This window comes from Acanthaster planci, linkage group LG05 (assembly GCF_054643075.1).
Source record: "Acanthaster planci isolate LZ-2023a linkage group LG05, COTS_SCS, whole genome shotgun sequence".
Classification (NCBI taxonomy): domain Eukaryota; kingdom Metazoa; phylum Echinodermata; class Asteroidea; order Valvatida; family Acanthasteridae; genus Acanthaster; species Acanthaster planci.
In genome coordinates this window covers 18,147,483-18,166,584 of record NC_141781.1, presented here as the reverse complement: position 1 = coordinate 18,166,584, position 19,102 = coordinate 18,147,483, and the positions used below count along the sequence as shown (strand labels likewise).

At 39.8% G+C, this 19,102-nt stretch overlaps 1 protein-coding gene and 1 long non-coding RNA gene across 8 annotated transcripts in view; both read left to right on the top strand.

Moving 5' to 3' along the window:
• Positions 1-14,099, top strand: part of LOC110988707 (uncharacterized) — a 57,404-nt gene extending 43,305 nt beyond the window's left edge. For 6 of the 7 annotated variants that reach the window (XM_087137490.1, XM_087137489.1, XM_087137486.1 and 3 more), the window contains 4 exons: positions 1,766-1,949; positions 2,235-2,404; positions 4,849-8,217; positions 12,309-14,099. The gene's annotated coding sequence lies outside the window, so the exon portion shown is untranslated. The remainder of the gene's footprint in view (positions 1-1,765; positions 1,950-2,234; positions 2,405-4,848; positions 8,218-12,308) is intronic. The other variant, XM_087137487.1, reaches the window with a different exon arrangement.
• Positions 14,100-16,384: 2,285 nt separating this feature from the next.
• Positions 16,385-19,102, top strand: LOC147799152 (uncharacterized). The gene is made up of 2 exons (XR_015425264.1): positions 16,385-16,665; positions 17,060-19,102. It is a non-coding gene; the product is annotated as an uncharacterized LOC147799152 (long non-coding RNA).

Sequence of the window (19,102 nt, the reverse complement as noted above, 5' to 3'; positions counted from 1 at the left end):
ACTTCCCAATCGATCCCATACTAAGCTTGAGGAGATAAGATGAACATGCAACAACCACAAGTAGAGCAGTACTGCAGAACCATTAGGCCTACGGTCATAGAAGAGTCTCCATCAGAAAGTGAACTCCAAAAGCTTCAATCCCAAAATCATAAGGACAAGACAACAAACATTTGCACACGATAAAAAACGTGAATGGAACAAAAGACTGGCAAATGGTACGAGACTATCTGCAAAATTCAAGAAGAGCCCCTGCATGGCTAAACCTATAAGAACCTTGCTTCAGACTTCTGTATAATATCTGGCTAGAATGGATTGATATTCTTTTTTATGATGACGAAACAGAGTGCCTGTTGTTATGTATACACAAGCAGTTTCCGCAAGTCAGATTCTGTAATGATACTGCCCTTGACTCTGTGTGTGACCCAGTTTTTGACCCGAGGCTGCGGTTAATGACTTCACTTGTACTCCAGAATTTTCCTTATTTTTTCCGGTGCACGTTCTGGAAGTCTGTTGTAAGAATACGTACTACTAAAAAGGTTTCTTTAAAAAGAAATTACGTAGTGATAAGAAGTTAGTAGAAACTACAATATATTTCTGGAAATGTTGGAGACTATAACTAAGGGCTCAGGCAGACAAAGACAATGAGAGAGAGAGAGAGAGAGAGAGAGAGAGAGAGAGAGAGAGAGAGAGAGAGAGAGAGAGAGAGAGAGGGGGGGGTAGGATAGATATTTGTACATATAGTTTGGAATTCGACCAGTACGTTGGTGCTTCCTTTGATAAAAGCCACGAACATTAAATAGACCTGTGAAACAAGAGAATGAAAAAAAACATGTCAATAGTTTACTCAACGGGAAGTTTCTACCACGAGCTTAGAAATACAGCCAAAATATGTTCATAGACTGCACGGCCAGCTGTTAACATACATTATCAACGACAAAGTGTCTTTGTAGCAGTTTTAACTAGCCCAAAAGGTATTGATATTTTGGTTGGATTTCTGGTTTTTTTTATTTTTTCCTCATTTTCCAGAGAGATCTGCAATAATAAGAATATGTCCACTATTGAGCTAATTTGATGCTCAACAGGTTGCATGCTTCCATGTGCTTTGTCTATGTCTTCTTGTGATGTTCAACAGGTTGCGTGCTCCCTTGTACTTTTTCTCTGTCTTCTTGTGATATTCAACAGGTTGTATGCTCCCATGTACTTTGTCTTTGTCTTCTTGTGATGTTCAACAGGTTGCATGCTCCCATGTACTTTGTCTTTGTCTGCCTTTGATGTTCATCAGGTTGCATGCTCCCATGTACTTTGTCTTTGTCTTCTTGTGATGTTCAACAGGTTGCATGCTTCCCTGTACTTTGTCTTTGTCTTCCTTTGATGTTCAACAGGTTGCATGCTTCCATGTACTTTGTCTTTGTCTTCCTTTGATGTTCAACAGGTTGCATGCTTCCCTGTACTTTGTCTTTGTCTTCCTTTGATGTTCAACAGGTTGCATGCTCCCATGTACTTTGTCTTCTTGTGATGTTCAACAAGTTGCATGCTTCCATGTACTTTGTCTTTGTCTTCTTGTGATGTTCAACAAGTTGCATGCTTCCATGTACTTTGTCTTTGTCTTCTTGTGATGTTCAACAGGTTGCATGCTTCCATGTACTTTGTCTTTGTCTTCTTGTGATGTTCAACAGGTTGCGTGCTTCCATGTACTTTGTCTTTGTCTTCCTTTGATTTTCAACAGGTTGCATGCTCCCATGTACTTTGTCTTTGTCTTTTGTAGGGCACAGAACATCCGGATCAATCAAACATTTCCTCAAACCTGGGAACATTTTTGATGGTGGAACTATTTCCTGGCAGCTTGTGTTTTTATTACACACTGTCTCGGGATACATACGTACTTTCCTGTTGAGGAAAGGTTCTTGAGCGGAGACTAGTCTTCATCTCTCGTGAAAACTTCCCTTGAGGTATCGGAATTTACTTTCTTCAGAGCCTTGATAACCTTTATTCAAGTCTGGTTTCAAAAGCGTTTTGTGTAAAAAAAAATGCTTCCTGGGAGGCAGACATCCTTGAGAGATGAAGTCCTGCACATTTTTTGATGCAATACAACTTACCCCTACCCAATTGGAATCTACCACCATGACCCAGTTTTCCATGTGTCAGGGATGTACATTGTTTGTCTTATTACAGATAATGAGTATCTCCACCGCTCATGTGTAATTGTCAATTTTGTCGTTTGTTTGGCAACGTAGGGGACAATCACAAACAAGGGCAACGTCCATGGTCACTTCCTATCAAATCGCTAGCAGTATTAGGATTAACGCTACGAGCAGCCGCCGGCTGCACTCCTGACATCAATTACAGCCTGCGTCTACCTTTTTATCAACAGGAGCGATTTGATTCCTTAAATAAAAGCTACAAGGTAAGGCGTCTAAAACAGTTTACTTCATCCCGAAAAGTTGTTACAGTTTGCATAATGTTAAAGTCGTGTTTGTTTGCAAATGGTAATCGAGTTCAGAGTACTTCTGCAATATATTATACTACTGCCAAAAGCAGAAATAGGTCCATGAAAATTATTTCATTTGTAACGTTAGGAAATATTGTTGCTGAATGAGCCGGGATATAAATAACGCCAATTGTATGAGCTTAGAGAATATTTTCGTTGCATGAACCATGAAATAAGTTTCGCCAATTTTAGATTGCCGATTCTGAGACACTGCATACTGAATCGCATCATATAAATGTAACTACTATAGGTGAATTGAGCTATATCAACTATATATATCAAGTATATATATTTTGTGTCTATTTTAATTTCTCATCCTTGCCCTTACTAAGTACGTAACTTCCGATGGGAATGGGAAGTATGTTATCCCCCACTTTTCAACAGGGAGAAGGAGCTATTGGATCATATGCACTTTTTTTTTCATGAAAGGAGTTTTAAAACTCGAACTTTGTAGTAGTTTCGAAAATTCAAACTATCAAAATTTTCTCAGTAGTACAGGAATAGCGGAGTGATATGGAATAAGGGGTTAGGGTGTAAGTATGTGCAAGGTGTACATCTTTATTATACGAAGCCGTCCAATGCCATGTCATTGTCCAGCAATCCTGCCTTTCCGCGTATGGAGTTCTTTTTACATAAGTGACAGAAAAATTGCACCACTAGCCCCAATCTGCCCGACAGGCAGAATGAGCAACAGATTGACTGACAATTTGACAGACAGAGCGAAGGCTGACAGCGTGCACCCTTGTCTGTGAGATCTCTCGTAATACAAATTCCAAAATCCTGCAACGTCTTCGCCCTTTTTTTCAATCTGTGACCAGAATTGTGAGACTGGGGAGTAGAATCGGGTTGTCTATGACTTCATGAAATTAGTTTCATTGTTCAAATATAAACGCGCCCGGCCCTTTTAATTTGGACTTTATTTTGGATACTGGATATAAATTAGAAACCTTCCAAATTCATTGTTCCTGTTTTGGATTTAAAGTCCATTCTTAAACTAACGATAATTTCTGCAATAGTTTTGTTGACAAAACGACTGGCTGTAGTCATTATTGAAAGAGTGATTATTTTCTGATTAGTATTGTTGAATATAACTGTTCAAAGGGTGTATTGACAGGGAGGAAAGATTGAAGAATCTTTCTCACAAAGTGCAAGGTGCAGACAGCCAGCCATTGTGTTTTCCAAAGTAATTTGATAAGCATATCTATAACAATTGTGTTGATTCAGACAGACAAGTGAGACCATTAATGGGTCATTATGCGTTTCGTGCTAATTTTGGAAAGCCTAGACGAACATTGAAGCCAACAAAGTACCCAGTGGGAATTTTGCAAATGGACCTGACAGAGATTAGAACTGAACCAAACCGGATCGAACTGAAGGATTTCGGCAAACAGACTTCTACAAGTACATTTCAGAACCTCCATTAAAAGTGGAAATGAATGAATCTGGATAAACAGAGCCAGAACAACGCTCAAACCATTTTTTTTTATTCCTCTCAAGCTCATAAGAAGCAGGGTAGAGAAGGAACACTATACAGTGTCTTACTTCCCTCTATTTATCTCCATGTTTGGAGTATACAATTTACTAAATGTTACAAAAAAAGAAAACGTTAGCTAACCCTGTGTATTGTCGGTAATTAGCAAAATGTGAAGATCTCAGCTGCAACTGCTACCATTAGCGAGATATTGTTATCTGAATATCATTTTTCTCATCAAGAAATCTAGAAAATGCGTCATTTGGCGAGATTTGGCGGGAAAAAATGCATGCATGAAGTTTGCTGTGAAGCAGTGTATTAACTAAAGTGATGAGAAGTAATCTGGTAAATCTAATCTTTATCTACAAAATAATTACCCTCTCTTTATTCGTACCTGCTTTATTTATTCAACCTAATTAATTGAGTGTAAAATTCAAAACTGTCGTACCGACGAGATCTCTTCAGAAGGCAGGGTATATATATCGGTCAACACACACATTCCAAAGCCCCAGCGTTATAAGTGACGTTAAGTTTAAATTTGGTGTACATAAAAAAAAGATAATAGACATGTACATGGAGAGTATGGCCTCTTATGATAAAAAATTTCTTTCCTATTGGCATTTTTGTCCTGCATATCTACTGTACTGTGTGTGCTTAAACTGTGGCTGCTAGAATATGCCCTCCAAATCTGCATCAAATCTAACCACCGCAAATAGGAGGGGCAGGGCTTGATCAACTGGCAAATCCTCTCGGTCAGTGATTGGACGGGGATCTAATCTAATTCTTGGATTTATGCAAGATATAAAACAGGATCAACCTGGCTGTATCACAGTGAGTGCCATAGTTTCACAACCCTAACCTTCTTTAATTTTTGCAATGTTTTCAATAGATGCATTTCTTTCTGGTAACCATCCTTTCGTTTGGCATTGTTCTTGGGAACTACGTCATGCTGCGACCTGCAAATAATGAACTGGAAGAAAGGCAGGGATATGAGCCTGATAAAACTCCAAATAGACCCAATCAGCAGCAGATAGCATTTACTGCTGTACGGTCAAGCGACACGCAACCCTGCGACAACCACACAACGCCTCTAGCCTTCCAGCAGACCGTAACACTTCTGCCAGGTACCAGCTTTGACCTCAAGAATGGTACGTTTACCTGTACTGTGCCAGGCACCTACGCGTTCTCGTTCTCGGTTAACAAAAATGGTCCCGGTCCCATCGTCATCCTTTACGTTCATCTCAAGAAAAACAACGAAATTATCGTCTCTGCTTGCAGTAGTTTTCCAAGTCATTATGAACAGTTGTCCGGGAGTGCAGTGCTTGTACTTCAGCGAGGAGACGAAGTGTATATGACTGTATATGGTAGTGTGGCTGGTGGTGGCGATTATCATTTCATCTCATTCACTGGTTTCTTGCTTTACGCCAGTTAAATGATCCATGCGACTAGTGCTCCTGTTTTAAGTATGAGACTATTTGTCGGCCCTTTTGGTTTAAGTGTCATGAAGAGAACCTTTTAAATAATTCAAAGATGACTATGGGTGTTTTTGCTGTGGTGACAGTCTGGTTAGACATTTATTGGGTTCGTTCATTTAACTTCCCAGGGGAGCTTGATTTGGAGATGGAGGCGGGGGGGGCGAGGTTAAACCGGAGTCAGCGAGTGGAAGCAAATTAAACGCACTCATTCATTCAGTACTTTGTTTTTTAATTTGTTGTTTGTTTTTGCAAAATTGTGAAAGCAACATTTTCCTGTTAAAATTCCTTTCGCTTATTGACATGAACTCAGATTACCATGGATCATCAAAGAAATTTTGCACCGGAGTATATGATAAAGTCAACCGCGTTGTTGTGCACAAATTAGTACAAATTAAAATAAGTTTTTCGTGCCCGAATGACACATGTTTTTGCTCTTAATAATTTGAAAATATATGTGCATTTTAAATTACTGTATGGAAAGGAGTTGCGTTGCATGGATCCTTGAAGCTTAAATAACATGAAATGCTGGTAGATATGCTTCATAGCTGAAAAAGAAAGTAACTGCCTGTTTAATTTTCAGTGTATGCCTTTCTTTCTCCAAGTAGATAACTTTGATTTTTTACGGCTACGAAGAGGGAATGTTGTGACTCGCTATATCAAAATTATAAGTATTCCTATTACATCTAGTAGTGAAGACACTGAGAATTGTGTAGACTTTACTGGATGTAGAATTGACTTCCCATTGATTAGGAAATTCACCTTACAATTTAAGTTTGAACGGATTCCAGTTCGGGCGATCCACAGTAGTGCGCCTTCAAGAGTTTGCAGTGCGTTGGCCAATCACAATGCTCAAAATCTGTCGACCCTTTCCAAATGTGCTTTAGGTCTACAGATTTCACTATTGTGAAACGGCCGTACTCTCCTTCACCACTGGTGTTACATTTGCATATTCCTCTACTTATAATGGGAATTTCGAAAGCGTAATCTTATTTACTCGTAATACTTACTGTATGTTCAGACTGCTTCACAAGCTGCCCGCACCGTGCAAGATTTGGCTCCCGCTAACGATGCGGTATGCCAATGAAAAACTTACTATTTAACGGTGGTAGGTTAACGATCGTTAAAATACAAAGCAAAGTTTATGTTTTCTTGAAATGTGCAGCATTCTGGGCTGATATGTTTTACAGATTAGCCGATGATGTTATTTACCTTCTTTTATGTAAGATTTTTAAAGATTATTTAGGAGTCAACTTTTGTGGTTATTCTTATAGTGTAGCCTAACCTACCTTTGAAATAATAAGAATCCTTTTAACACGGCCACTGAAATCGCCAGTTTCGTGTTAACATCTATATGTACCGTGTAACATGCGGAGTATTAGCCATAATGTCCAATATTGCTATGAATAAAAGATTTTAATGAAAAAATCCCACTGTATTTTTGCAAAAGACTTTAGGCAGTGATTTGGTGACTAATAATATATTGGTTATATTCATGGTTCCAAAAAGCTGCTACGGATCCACAAATCTGCACCAGTTTGCATTCAATTGGCCCCTTTTCTTGCAGTTATGGCAGTTTGAAATTTTAGGGTTTCACAAAAGGTGAATCGTGGAAATGCTTCTGGCACTAATTACTCATAAAGTGGGCCAATCAGAATTACTTGTGCATTAACTGGTAGCCAATCACTGCCCATTCTTCAGACCAATCACAGTCCATTCTTTTAGTCATTCGGGCTTGGGGTTAGATTACTTCTGCTTGGCAATGCTAGTTTAGGGGGGGAAATTCTAATAAGAGGATCATTCTGTTACAGCCTGTTGGGCTAGCTGGGTCAATTTGCCCACCACCACGCCAGCACCTGCCTTTGATTAGAATATTTGCTTTTAGTGTTTTTTACAGGATTCATAGATAATTCTTCCTAATACATACAAGATGTGATATGTATCTTCACTGTTATGATAAATTATAGCAATGATATTATTGTTAACATTGATGTTTGCCATAATACACTGCAATTTGAAATTTGGAAGGGGTCAGCCACATCCTCTTATGTACCCAAGGGGGTGGGGTGCTGTATGTTCCACAGCATATATAACCAGTGCTGACCCCAAAAGATTAGATGGATCATATTATTATTTCATGATTATTCCTGGGGCCTGGGAGCCCATTCTTTATGGTTGGCCTGTACGCCAAATGACAATAGATGTACATAAACATGTACATAGGACCCGGGAGTCCTGGGAGGCCAACCAGCCCATATTCGTGATGCCAGCTTGCCCAAAACTAATTCGGTATCTGGCCAAAAAAAATAATAATAACAATCGAATCTGTGGCAAGAGACAGAAAATAATCTGTCTTGACGGTTGTTCATTTGTGAATCCGAGTATAACTAGAATAGAAACAGAATCTATCACCGAGACCCATTAATCTCCAGATAATATATAATGATGATGATAAATTTCTCCACGCTGATGTGTTTTGTGAATACGTGCAATTCACAATAGTACGGCTCCACTGGCCAATTATAATGGGCGAAATCTGTCGACCCAATGCACCTTTGGCGGAGGGTCGACGGGTATTTTGCCGTTTGTCTAGACAACACAGCGGCCAATCAAAAATTAGGACAAGGTCCATGGTCACAGGCTATCGAATCGCTAGCAGGATTAAAACTACGAGCAGCCGGCCACCGGTTGCACTCCTGACACCGAGTACAACACTCCTGACAGCGATTACAACCCGCGTCTGCCTTTTCGCAACAAGAGCGATTTGATTCCTTAAAAGTTACAAGGTAAGGCGTCTAAAACAGTTTATTTCATTTAGAATGTTATTACAGTTTGAGAAAATGTTGAAATCTTTTATTTCATAATCCACGCGAATAAAAACTTGGATTTTGTGGTAGTTTCAGAAATTCTCAAACACACAACGTATTCGCTAATACTGAAACAGAGAGAAAAAGCTTTACTTATTTGTCATTTTAAAGTAATTTGAATGAGGATGTACTGATCTGTATTATCAGTCGGTCATTCGCCAACCAACCGACACTGGGCTGACTGACAGACGACTGACAACCAGCATGTGCCCATGGGATCTTCCGAAGTATAAATCCTGCATTTCAAGCTGCCCATTTTATTTGTTTGAAAGTACATTTAACCTAAATCCTACATCCTTCCTTTCAATCTCTGACCAGCGATATGAGACCGAATGAAAGTTATACATATGGATGACAAAATTGGGTTGTCCTGGGGGTTAATGAATTTATGCCATTATTCAGAAACAAGCGTAGGATAGTTTTATCCTTTCGCGAGCTTCCATTTTCCTGTTACGTTGCACTGTACTGAACGAAATGCATTGAAACTCTGTTCTCAAACTAAAGATAATTTCTGCATTGTTTTTGTTGACAAAACATGATGATATGGCAGTAAGCGCAAGGGCCGTTGTTATTGAAACAGCGATTATCTCTTGATAAAAGTTTTAGTGGATACAGTTCAAAGGGTGAGGGGAGAAAGAAGGCAGAATCTGTCTCACAAAATGCAAGGTGCTGACAATTAAATACTGTGTTTTAAAAAATAATTTGATCAACATCTGAAGAAAAAAGTGGTTATTTTTAGTAGGCCGACAAACTAGTTTCATACATTCTGAACCATGCAGATGCCTTGACAGCCATAATGCAGATGGTGAAGACACACACGAGGATCAGACCTAATAGAATAAACGCCGAAAATTTACAAAATGGACCTGACAAGATTGGGACTGAAACCAAGTCAAACCAATCTGGTTAGAGCAGAAACATCTCGACGTCGACTGAAGAGACCCATACCGTATTTGTCGGATTTTTTTTTTTTGTGAGATGTGGCCCCACGCGTGATTTTCACAGTCGTTCCTGAACCAGCGAAGTTCAGCTCAGACAACGGGGGGACGGAAGGGTGTTGTGCAACAAGCGCCCCCTACGCTCAAACTCTTCTCACTCAGTATTGTGTAGCGATGGAGTGCACATCCTTTGTTTCTTAGGTGCATGAAGATGGACCACGATGAGTCTTGGAAACCACGAACTGCAGACAATATGTTCGTTGATAATTTCGACTGTGACTCCGAGTGTTTAAAGCCGTATGATATATTTCTTTTATGGGTTACGCCCTCGCTTGGTCCAGCTTGACACTCAACTTCCGTCTAAAAGTGTGGGTGACAATCAGGACAAATTGAGAATGAACAAAACAATTTTAACCTTACTTTCTATACGTATAAAGTTCGGGACAGGCCTAAGGCAAGGGATTTCTCTGAAGCTCACAGAGGGGCACCAAAATTGTAGATTTTCTTGGGTTTTAAAGTTTAAAAGAACACATTGTTTTTGGCCAGCAGAAATTTGGATTTTACTTTGACGACGACGAGGTGGTCCAACAGTGCACAAGATGAAAATTGAATTTACAGTAAAGATTGCGGTAACACCATGTATTTATCTCTTCTTTGAGTATGTATGGTTCTGAGAAGAACCGGGGAATAACTCAGAACCACACATACTCAAATAAGAGATAAATACATGGTGTTACCGCAATCTTTACTATAAATCTAGTTTCTTTCACAATGAAAACCTTTAAGTCTTATATGAAAATTGAAAGGACACGTTTCTCCCTACATTGAAATGGAACGATCTTAGGAAGATTGACATCACTCGACCCAGAAAAAAAATGTGGACGAAAGTTTCAAAGCGGCCGCCAGAGTGACGGTCCTTTGTAGTACCGCGAACTTGCGGAGCCCGCCCATTTGATTGACCCGCCGTCCCGAATTTCCATCTCTATATTGCCGATTTTCTTTAAAAGATCTTGCCTTTTTCACGTCAAGGATGTAAATTTTATGGGACGTGTAGAGGAGAGTATTATTTTAAAGGAAATAATTGAAAATAATATGTCGAAGATTTACGGAAATTATGAACTGGTTATGGTGGAAGTTACTCAGAGTGCCAATAGTGAACAATATTCAGATATAAGATTTACGATACAATCCACCATCCATGCATTTCACAGTACATGAATCTGATGAACGCTCTGAGCCGTCATTTGCTAGTTTGTGTTTTCATTGCGTTAATATCTCTTCACATTGCCACTTTTAATCATTTGTCTTGTTATAAATGACCCAGGCCTCCACTATAACTGCCCCCTTGTATTTGATGACTTGAACAAAGATTTGAATTAGAAATATTGAATTAATCTTTGATGTCATATCAGTGACCGGCTGGTGTACCAAGCTGAAAGATTGATTTTTGTCGTGGCTATCTTTTTGTGAATGGAATTATTGGCTGAATACGTGTTTTGGAATTTGTGCCGTAATTCAGCAAGTTCAAGTTGCATTTTAATACTTTCTCTATTTTCCTTTTTTTTTAAATTCTTGGTTAAACAGCACTTAGCTTCTTCTCTGACATGACTTTTTCAATTCAAACCTTTTTTCATTCTAAAACGAATTCAATTATATTACTGTACATGGACACAATGGTTAATTACATCCAGCATTGTGGACACATATCACCTTGCGCTCAGTTATTTAAAATGGAAATGTCCCATGGCAAACCGCCACCGTCTGTTTAATTTCACGGGTGCCCTGGGAAGTCGGGATTTCGCAGTACATAAAGGACCGACAAGCTTTTGGCGGCCGCTTTCCTTTTTGCTAGTTTCTCAATAGGAATTGTCCACTTTTTTCCGGAGCTGTGATACTATCCATCAGACATGGACACTCTGCCGTTAATGTTAGCTGCCCATCTTCCCAAGACCGTTCCATTCTGAGCGGAGGGAACACTGGAGTCGTTTCAAGTTTCAACTTGTCCAGTTTTGGACCACCCCGCCGTCGTCAAAGTAAAATCCAGATTTCTGCAAGGAGAAAAGTCGGTTTTATGAAAAGGGGTAGTGTAACTTCAAAAACCCCAAAATCTACTGGCAGAAAATGAGAAGGGGGTTGTCCTCTTTTGGAGCATCAGATAAAATTTGGTAGTGGAAGTTAAAATTTTTTAGTTGTCGATTTTTGAAGCGCCACAAGAGTTGTTAAGTAAAATCCTAAATTTGTACCAGCGGAAAATTGCGTTGTTCGAAAATGCATTACACATTTCCAAAATCCTAAAAATCTACTAGCCGAAAATGAGAAAATGAGGTTGTCTACTTTTGACGCTCCATACTCATCAAGTTATCTTGAAAAAGTGTCATTTGGTGACAGTTCATTTTTGATGACAAAAGTTAATCAATTTGCTTAGACACAAAGTATTCGCTGTAGTGACGGGAAGTAATTTGGTAAATCAAGTACCGGTATTATTTCGTTTTATCCTTATACCGTTTTTCAGTAGGCCTGATGATGAACGACGTCGTACAGAAAAGAACTTATATTTGGCCCACAAACACGTTTAACTTCCCAAACACCCCAACGCTACAAGTGATATTACGTTTAACTTCGGAGTATGCACTTACTCAAAACCAAGATAATAGGCATATAGATAGTATTTAGTATGACTCCTATTTTTAACCTTTTTTTCTCTATTTACCGTCCTTTCCCTGTTCATTACCCCTTACTGCATGCATTCTGCTATTGTGCGGAGTTAACTAAATTGTAGCTGATAGAATATTTCACCTCCCTAATCACCGTCAAATCCCAAAACCCCGTAAATACACAGGGTTTATCAAAACGGCAAATCTTCTTCGTCTAAAAGTGGATGAACATGTATTTTCTCTCTCTTGGAATTTATACCAGAAGTAAACTAGGAAAAAGATCAATCGTATTCCATCTGACGGCACCACTTTAGGAGAGATGAAAACCTTTACACAAAACGCCGTTCAGTTAAAAGTGTCTTTTGTTGCAATAGTTTCGAAAGCCTAACTTTTTCAATTTTTGAAATGTTTCCAATAGATGTATTTCCTACTGGTAACCGTCCTGTTGTTCGGCTGTCTTCTTGGAAACTTTGTCATGCTGCAACCTGTGAACAATGAAGTGGACGAAGGGCGAAAATGTGAGCCCAAGGAAACTCTTGATAGACCCAATCTGCAGCCTATAGCATTTACCGCTGTAAGGACAACCGACTCGATACCCTGCTACAACAACCATACAACACCTTTGGCCTTCGAGCAGACCCTGACACTTCTGCCAGGTACCAGCTTTGATCTCAAGAATGGTACGTTTACCTGTACTGTGCCAGGGACCTACGTGTTCTCGTTCTCGGTGTACAAAAATGGTCCCGGTCCCTTTCCCGGCCTTTACATTCATCTAAGGAAAAACAACGAATGGATTGTCTCTGGTAGCAGTGGTTATCCAAGTCACTACGAGCAGGTGTCTGGGAGCGCAGTGCTTGTTCTCCAGCGAGGAGACGAAGTGTATTTGACCTTATATGGTACTGTGGCCGGTGGTGGCGTTTATCACTTCAACTCCTTTAGCGGGTTCTTGCTTTACGCAAGTTAATTAGTCCAAGTGACCAGCATTCTTCACGAATAATTGTTCTATTGTTAAAACTGGTTAATGCCTCTTTGGGCAAAGTGTCAAAAGGGGCGCTTTGAAATGGCTGAGGGCGCTTTTGCTGTGATGTCACTCAGGGAAGACACATTTGGGTTAATTCAACAGGGACGCCTGGAATGCCCAGGTATACCAAGTCAAACAAGTGAGATGTTGGGGGCGAGGTAAACCCGAGTCATCCAGTGGAACCTAATCAGACGTACCCCATTTATTTTGTCAGAATAGTTTCGAATCGAATGCTCTTGACTTTTTGCCATGAGCTCGCACGACAAGGGATCATCAAAGAAAAGCAATTAAGTTCGTACTATGTAAGAAATTCCTCTATTTTATTATGCAGAACGCAATGTTATGGAGGTTTTTTCTGGAATGACATCATGGATTTGCTCATTGATATGGAATGATGCTCATAATTAGAAATTGGAAAATACACATGCATTTTCAATAATACGCGTTATTGTATTGACCTTGTTGAGCTAAACATACTTGGGTATAGTTTCAAACTATCAAAAGGCTTTTAAAAGTTCCAGAAAACTAGTTTAAAAAATGATACTTTTCCGGCTACAAGAAGGGAATGTTTGACACGGTATATCGAAATTTTACATCATTAGATGTATTAACAAAACCTCCGGGAACCCTTCATCAAAAAGATGAAGATCAAAGATATAATAGTTCGAATTGTAAACTTTACTTGTTATTGGTGATTGCTCAATTCATCAGGAAATTCAATCTAGAATGCACCATTAAGCTCTTCCATAATTTTTTTTTCATCACAGGTGTCACATTTGTTTTCCTCTTCTTAAAGTTAAAAATACGTTTGGTGAGTTTCGACATGGTTTTTTCTTCTAATCTTAATATTAACCGTTTATTCAGAATTGATTCAACAGCTGTACACTCTACACAAAAATAGGTGTTCGCATGCATTATGTAAAAATGATCGTATTTTTAAAACAAAACTTCTCACAAAAATGCGGCAGATTTGCCTCTGCTGTTATTTACTCCCTTTCAAATGGGATTTTCAAGGATCCCGTTTTTGTGATTTTACGGATGGTGTAACCTACCTTTGAAATATGAATTTGTCTATTTGGTGATAAGCAGGGCCATTGAAGTCACTGGTATTCGTCTTGATATCTAACTGTAAAATAAATGTCAGCCATATGTCTACAATTGAATAAAAGTAAAGATTTGAAGGAATAATTCCCAGTTGTCTGGAGAATGGTTCATTTGTTGCCAAAAAAGTATTGCAGGCAATTATGTTGTCACTCATGAAACATTGAAGGAGTCTTAGAAAGTTTTTGCTTCTTTGAAGTTGAGGTGAAGAATGAACACGTGTTATTAACAAACTAAATGATTTATAATCATATTTCTCCGATTTTGCCACAGTACTTTGCCCTTTTCCCAAAAAACTCCTAAGGCGTAGTCTTGGTGTGTACCAACCACTTGCATTGTCAGACTCAAATTCTAAACTTTGGAGTCCAACCCATCATAGGATTACGAGGAGCATCGGCAAAAGGAAATCATCTCAGGTCAGACTTAAAAAGGGCAACAGAACCTGTAGGCCTACACCTGCGTGTCAGTGCATAATGTATTCAATGTAGTATTTATTTTCTAAAGATTTTAACTGAGCCATGCAGTAAAAATTACCGAAACCCACTTTTGGTAAATTTTAGACAACTAATGGCTTTGCAGTTTCAATGTCAACCAGAGAAGACACTGTCTAGTTTATACGTTCAATTCAATTGAATTCAGTTCGATTGAATTCAATCCAGGTTTAAACCTAAAGTGCAGTGGAAACTTAGCTCCGATGCACCGACCCAAGTCCAACAATGAGTTTGATCCACTTAAAATCATGCCCCAGCCCAAAGACCCTTCAAAGGCATTTAAATTGATTTGAGGGTGTTCCTGGGTGTCTGCCAATGCCTACCAACAAAACAAAAAACGAGAAGAAAAGATCTGAATAAGGTCACAGTACCTTTTATACAATAAGGGGGGGGGCACCGAGTCAACAAAAATGTAACCCCTAACATGAAACAACCCAGACAGCTGTCTAGACAGCTCAGAGACACATCAGAGAGACCAAAAATTGACTCTGGTGAAACTGATACCAGCCAAGGGGAAGTCCCTACCTCCAAGGCCACTAAACTGGATTATTCAGCATCGGGAGAGGTGGGATTAGATGTGAGGTCTTCGCATTTGGCCGTTAAAAAATTAATTAAGAAATTACCAAAATGGCCTTCAGTAGCTGACTGAGGGAGCTCTGCGCAAGGTTCGATAAAATATTGTACAGTAGTAATTGCTGAGACTGTACATGTAGCCCTCATTTAACCAACCAAATTGACTCTGTGCAGAAACCTTTAATCTGGAAATCACCCAGAAAGACCATACCAATCATGAAAAACCTGACACTCCAAGGAAACCCCGTTAAACTGTGTACAAACCTGACCCCTTTTTGATATGTGGTTCTTGCCGCTGCTTATGACTGACAATCAGTCACTCTTGATTTGCCAACCCTTGAAGGCAAACAACAGCTATTTCTCCCAAAACCTAAAACATGGCAGTGTCTAGTGGTGGTTTGGGGATAGTTGTGGGATTGGTTTGTATGGAGGGTGTAGGGGCTTATAACGTTAGACATTTATTTTCATTTCCAGATTAGCGGTAAACTACTTTTCTTAGAATATTTCAGTTTGTGACGTGTGCCTGTGAACCTGCATTCAATCTCTTCAAGCTATTGGACTGGCATTGTGTTCAACCAATGAAATTACATTTGCGTTACATGTAATAAATTTCCAAAGTAGTCCTTAGAAATAAATGCAATATTTCTAGTGGCTTTGCTGCTCGCAGCGTAAACAAAAGAAAAGTACACGTGACCCACAAAAACTATAAACCACTTAACGATAAATCTGGTGTTGAGCGAATTCCTTGAAGCACATATTACATCCAGCGGCGTATCGGGGGGGGGGGCAGGGGCCACTTGCCTTCCCACTCCCTGGACGATTTTTGTTTCTAACAAAGGATATTTCATAGGAAATCGGTATATTTATTTATCAAATATTAGTACCAAAACACACACACACACACAAAATCAAATCAATGATGTCAAGACTTCGAGTAATGCTTTTTTAACATCATGTTTTAATGAAAACAAAGCGTTCACTTTTGAATTTCCACCCGTCCCCCGACACCAATAGCTGGATACGCAGCTAATTACATCATAAAATAACCATTTTAACTGATCTGCACAGCTGAAGGGACAAAATGTGTTGGCAGACCGTGTGGCCCTAATCCTTCACTGCACAGGGCAGTCAGTCAGCCAAACGTGTACATATAACGAATAAAATTTAGACTAAAACTCTATGTAGGCACAGACAGAAAAGGTCTTGGTCGCCGACCGAACAGCGCCCTCACTTTACAGAATTGTAAACCCAAAGCCCCTTAGGCCTACAGGAGAAAATTCGATAAAAAGTTATCCGTTAACCTATTGCTATGGCCATGTATTTAAACAAAAATAAATTGTCCTCCCCCTATGTAGAGACAGAAAAAGGCGACGGTCGTGCCCTCAATTAAATTGTGAACTGAGACCTCTTTGCTGAAAAGGTTCGGACAAAGAGTTTTTCGTTGGCCTATTGTCATGATCGAGATTTCTGTCCTTGGATGACGTCACACTGAAATATATTTAACAGGTCGTGACGACGCAAGAGAGATGCCAACCTAGAGGAAACTGTGTGTTCTAATGCTTTACCCAAGAACTTTAAGTTGGAGATCGGTACGTAATTTTTCAAAACCTCCTTACCCAAGCTTGCCTTCTTCTAAAAAGGACGAATGTGAGAACCTTTCAGGCATTTGGGAAAAACACCTGAGCAAAACGATTTGTTGACAATCGTAGTGACATGCGGAACAGTAACATCAACACAATCATCTAGAGTGGATATACAAGGTATCTGTGGGAAATTCATTTTGGATACTCTTTTTAACCTGTGAGCGAAAACTTCTGAAAATTCAGAGGCAAGGGCATCGTCAGGAACTGAGGGTAGACCCTGGATTTGACTCTTATTTGACTCTCTTAAAAGATCATTAAAAATGCCAAATAACTTTTCTGGTCACCAGAAAAACATTGAATTTTGGTGGAGAAGTAAAGTATTTTTGCTCTGCTTATGCAGGTATTCACTGTTTGCCGCTGGACAAAGTAACTTTGTCTGTGGGCTTCAAGTTTCGTTCTCCGGCATCGCCGTTCCAGTTGCCTCTGAATTCTACGAACTGACGTGATTTCATCGTTAAACCACGTGGAATCTGGTCGTGCCCTGACGGTTCTAACATGAAGAGGAGTGTTATCATCTAGCAGTTTACGGAGACTCGTCTCATAATGATAAACACATTTATCAAGATCAGCTGCGTCAGGATCAACCGCAGTAAGAGCTGCTGGCATCTGACAGCGAAACTTGTCCACATCAATCCCCTTTAGTCGAAGAGTCGATATCGTGACTGTAGGTGGCGTTGGTTTACGCAGTTGAAGCCTGGAAACAATGCGAAATGGTCTGGGACCTCTGCATGGTTGTGAGTGTCCATAACAAGAGAGAAATCTTCACGTGTAATAAGAAGGCCTAGGGTGTAACTGCTAAGGCGGGTTGGCTCCATAATGTGTTGGGTCAAGCCGTATGCTGAGAGCACGGCACTGAACCATTTGGAAGCAAGGTCGGACGGGTTGTCGACATGAATATTGAAGTGTCCTGCAATTAGAATGTCGGAAGATTGGAGAGAATACGATTCTATCAAGTTCTCGAAATCACCCACAAATTTAAAGGAACTGATGTTGTCAGCCATGTTTGTCCCTGCCAGAGCGATACACAACCACGAGCAAAACAGTTCTTGACCTCCACGAGATTGCAGCATGAAGAGACTCGAATGATGAGTACTCTCTTACATCAGATTCTAGTTCCACCGATAGACTAGACTTATACAGTACCCCAACCCCTCCACCCGTTTTATGAAGTCGTGGAATATGTTGAAAAGAGTAACCAGCAGGGGTTATCTCGGCCGTCACCCAACTGTCACCAGGTTTAAGCCACGTTTCTTTCTGTGATGGCAACGACATTGAGGTTGTTGAAGTGAACAAATTCACAGACATCTGGTGTTTTATTCCGTATGGATCGTACATTCAATGAACAAAACTGCAAGTTTGACTCATTTTGAGCAGCAAACGATCTCAGGTTTGTAAAGCGTACTCCACTGGGTTCAATGAAAGTGTGTGATCTGCGGGGCACACAACAAACACTTATCTTTCGTTGTGTCCGTCTACCAGCACGGCAACCTCTGTGAGTTGGGGGCTCCTTATTAATAATACCTAGTGAAATTAGTTCTTTCGATAAACTATACGATAAGCGGTTTTTATTTTCCTGAATGCCAAGCAGTTGAGTTCTGTCATAGCGATGTGTGCAACAGGCTTCATTCCATTTTAATTAAAATGTTACCGCGTCTATGGTACACATCTGGGCCGGGATTGGGGTTAATATCGCCACAGGAAAGTAACTGAATGATAGAGGTAGCACATATGTTGAGTAGTAAGGTAAACGGGTTCTCAGAAAACCTTTGAGTAGACTTTCAAACCTGTTGGCTGACTGGACTTTTAGGTGCGCGCACAGACAAAGGCCCACACAAAGGCCAAGCAGAAGATACAGCTTGAAGAGTTCCATTGTCTGGCACCACGGTATTACGTCACTCCCTTTGTTTACGATCCTCCCTTTGTTATAAGAATGTCACTCCCGAAACGTGAAATACAGGATCACAACAAATACAAGGGCACTAAATACCTTTATTTAAATTAAAAACAAACAGAGCTGCTTTCCCTAGAGTTGTATTGAAAAAAACGGTGTTGTGTGGGCCCTTTTAAGAGGACTGACTGGTCTGTTGGAAAAACATTTCACAAATAGAAAAGTGAGATTTATTTCTGAATCATGCTGGCAAGAAGGCCACTCAGTTTCTTTCCCATGCTCAAGGACTTCTTTACTGTCACTTATTTTTATGCAGTTGGCGAAATGGACCATGGTAACTTCAAATGCTTGGTTTTTATTACATCTGGGCTGGTTTTGGATTATTTAAGTGGAGTCTTTTTCATATCTTTGGTGCAAAACTACACCAAAGATACTAATATTTTTGTCAGCACGAAGATATGGTTAATTTTAAATGATAAAGAAAAGCATAATCTA